General features: G+C 39.0%; 1 protein-coding gene across 1 annotated transcript in view; it reads left to right on the top strand.

The window, feature by feature from the left end:
* Window positions 1–1,530: 1,530 nt before the first annotated feature.
* Window positions 1,531–3,879, top strand: part of R3HDM2 (R3H domain containing 2) — a 109,565-nt gene continuing 107,216 nt past the window's right edge. The window contains exon 1 of the mRNA XM_012652033.1: window positions 1,531–1,555. The gene's annotated coding sequence lies outside the window, so the exon portion shown is untranslated. The remainder of the gene's footprint in view (window positions 1,556–3,879) is intronic.

The raw sequence follows: 3,879 nt of genomic DNA, 5'->3' as shown, positions 1-3,879 counted from the left end.
TCCATTTTCTCTTGCATATCATTCAGTTTTCTTGCAATCCATGTTTGAAATTCTTCTGAGTTTGGTTAATGTCCATTGCTGGGGAGCTGTTGTTCCTCTTTGGGGGTGTGCTTTCCGTTTGAGTCTTCATACTTCCAGAGTTCTTTCGCGGGTTCCTTCCCGTCTCAACAGGGTCATTATTAAAGCTTTACAGGATGCTTCACTCCGATGGCTGAGTTCAGCTTCTTTCCACTCCTGTTAAGGTTATCCTTAAGGCATTTGGAGTGCTTCACAGAACTCTTATCAGCAGTGAATCTCTGGGACAGGTGTTTGCAACTTGGGTCAATTTAGTCTATGTAGTTCTTGGCTGTGAGGCACTCTTCAATACAATGCTGGTGGCCAGATCTTTGACAGTTGCTGTTGCCTGAGAAGATTAGATTTGGGCTCCCACAGAGCCAGAGAACAGTTGCCAGATAAGATTACCCTCTTATTTTCTGATTGTAAGTTTTACCTTCAGAGAAAGGAGGGAAGATTTCTTAGAATACAAGACAGATTGTTAGAGTGAATAAGAGAACATAGGGTTTTGACAGTTTTGCTGTCTTACTGGCTTTACAAATAAATTTTAAATACCTTGGCTTAAAGAAGCTAAGTTTAAGCTAAGTTTACTCAGAGGAAGTAACTTCTTAGCTTTGCAAATGAATCAATTAGAAAACTATTTCAGTGCATATTATGTATCAGACATTATTTAGCATTGCAAATACTGATATGAACAAGATAAACAAGATTTTGCCCTCAGGGAGCTTACCTTTTTGTCTAGGAAGGTAGACAGTTTTCAAGTAAATAAGATAATTACAGATTATCATATATGCCGTGAAGAAAACAGGTATTGTGATGTGTTAGAGAGCAAGGGGGATACTTCAGCTTGGGGTGGTCAGGGAAGACCTTTCTGTCGTGATACATGAACTTTTCCTTTTTTTTTTTTTTTTTGAGACAAAGTCTCACTCTGTTGCCTGGGCTAGAGTGCTGTGGCATCAGCCTAGCTCACAGCAACCTTAAACTCCTGGGCTCAAGCAATGCTCCTGCCTCAGCCTCCCAAGTAGCTGGGACTATAGGCGTGTGCCACCGCACACGGCTAATTTTTCTGTTTTTAGTGGAGATGGGGATCTCACTCTTGCTCACTCAGGCTGGTCTTGAACTCCTGACCTTAAGGGCTCCTTCTGCCTTAGCCTCCCAGAGTGCTAGGATTACAGGTGTGAGCCACAGCACCCGGCCATGAGCAGAGTTTTTTTAATTGTGAATCAAGAATGGGAATGGAGATAGAGGGTACAGGGAAAGTGCAGGGGTTATGAGAAGCATTGTGAGCAGAAGGTATTGGGAAAGATGATGTTAAGAGATGGTGCTATGAATTTTGAATTGGATGTGATTTTATTTTCTTTGAAGGTCTCAATATATTAAGATTTAAAATTGCTTTTAACTTGCCTTTTTTTGTTTTTGTTTTTGTTTTTGAGGTTAGACTTGTTTCTTGTGTGCGATGCCATTCCAGTACTGGACTCATGGAGGCTGAGCATTTATTCAGGTAATAATAGGTAACATTTGTGGAGCACTTTCTATGTGCCAGACAACAAACTAAGTACGGTACCTTTATTCTCACTTAATCCTCACACAACCCTGTGGGGTTGGAAGTAATGTTGTACATATTTAATAGATGAAAAAAATTGAGATGAGAGTATATCAAGATTGAGTTCAGTTGAATTAAAAAGTAAAGCCCATTGTTGCAGTTGAAGTAAGAGGTGCTAGTAGCTTCGATTAGATAATGTCATTGCCCACCCACCATAAATATTATGAGTGTAGCTGGGTACGGTGGCTCAAAGTGTAGTCCCAACACTTTGGGAGGCTGAGGTGGGAGGATTGCTTGAGGCCAGGAGTTTGAGACCAGCCTGGACAATATAGCAAGACCCCATCTAAAAAAAAGAGAAGGAAAGAAAAAAAGAAAAGAAAAGGAAAGAAAGAAAGAAAGAAACCAGGTATGGTGGCCTGTGCCTGTAATCCCAGCAACTGGCTGAGGTGGTGGGAGTGTCCCTTGAGCCCAGAAGTTCAAGGCTACAGTGAACTATGTTACTGCACTCCAGCCTGGGTGACAGAACAAGACCCTGTCTTAAAAAATAAAAAGAAAAGAAAAATCACAAATGTAAAGTAGTTTTGATTGACTGAACTCTATCACAAATTCCATAACTTTTTCCTCACTAGTGAGTACACCGTAATTTTGGTTTGGCTTTAAAGCAGTGGGTATGCCTTTTGGTAAAGAAAAATTCAGATTAGGATTTTTAACCCTAAAGTTTTCCTGACTTTTTATAAAGTAGGCTAAAAGTTTTGAAATAGTTAAAATTTGAGTGAATATCTATATAAGGTAAATATATATAACTAGGGAATTTTTTCTTAAGAGGTGATTAATATGGTTATGTTGATTTCTTCTCACTTGAAATACTGTTTACAGGTATTTTCAGCTTTAAGGAACCTTATTAGGGTTTTTTTTGTTTTGTTTTGAGACAGAATCTCACTCTATTGCCTGGGCTAGAGTGCTGTGGCGTCAGCTTAGCTCACAGCAACTTCAAACTCCTGGGCTCAAGCAGTCCTCCTGCCTCAGCCTCTTAAGGAGCTGGGACTACAGGTGTGCACCACCATGCCTGGCTAATTTTTTTCTATTTTTAGTTGTCCAGCTAATTTCTTTCTATTTTTAGTAGAAATGGGGTCTCGCTCTTGCTCAGGCTGGTCTTGAACTCCTGAGCTCAAGAAATCCTCCCGCCTTGGCCTCCCAGAGTGCTAGGATTACAGGCGTGAGCCACCGCACCTGGCCTCTTATTAGGGTTTCTTATAGGAGCTTTCTTGGTGCATTAAATGCTTATTTACAAATCATATTAACTGCAGTACTTGCCAGACTTAGAGAATTACTTGGAGGAGGGTTTCTTAGCACTACTGACTAAAGATCAGTCAAAAAGTGAAGATTGAACATCTCTGACATGATAATGTAGATTAATGGAAGTATTTTTAAGTTTATAAAAATTGAAATTTATATGTATTTTGAGTAGTTCTCCATGTTGTCTCTACACTCATCTGAGTAAAGTAAAGTTGCTTTTAGTACTATTTTATCAGTTATTGAGTGGCCAGCATGAGTACATTTGCCGTTTTCCTTTCCCACCTTAATTGAGGTATAATTGACATACAGTAAATTACACATATTGAAAGTGCACAATTTAAGTTTTGACATATGTATACACCCATGAAACTATCACCACAACCAAGAAAATGAACATATTCATCACTCCCACAAGTTTCCTTATCCCCATTTGTAATCATTCCCCCAATCTCTGTGGTCTCCAGGCAACCACTGATCTTCTTTGTATCACTATAGAGTAGTTTGTGTTGTCTAGAATGTTATATAAATGGAATCATAGAGTGTGTACTCTTTATTTATTTATTTTTGGTCTGGCTTTTTTTACTCAGCATAATTATTTTGAGATTCATTTTTGTTGTTTCTTGTATCAGTAGTTGATTCCTTTTAAGCACTGGGTAACAATCCATTCTGTAGAGAAACCACAATTTGTTTATCCATTCACTTGCTGATGGACATTTGCGTTGTTTCTAGTTTTTGGCAATACAAATGAAGCTGTGCTATCAATGTTTGTGTACAAGTCTTTATGTGGAGATATTCTCCCCCCACCCACCAAGTTACTTTCTTCTTTTAAAAATTGAGGTGAAATTCATATAACACAATTAATTACTATAAAGTGTATAATTCAGTGGTATTTAGTGTATTTACAATGTTGTGCAGCCACCAGTTTCAAAACTTTTCATCGCTGGGCGCGGTGGCTCACGCCTGTAATCCTAGCTCTCTGGGAGGCC

The sequence above is a fragment of the Propithecus coquereli genome, unplaced genomic scaffold (genome assembly GCF_000956105.1).
Source record: "Propithecus coquereli isolate 6110/MARCELLA unplaced genomic scaffold, Pcoq_1.0 Scaffold111, whole genome shotgun sequence".
NCBI classification, from domain to species: domain Eukaryota; kingdom Metazoa; phylum Chordata; class Mammalia; order Primates; family Indriidae; genus Propithecus; species Propithecus coquereli.
This window is presented reverse-complemented; position numbering and strand designations above follow the sequence as displayed.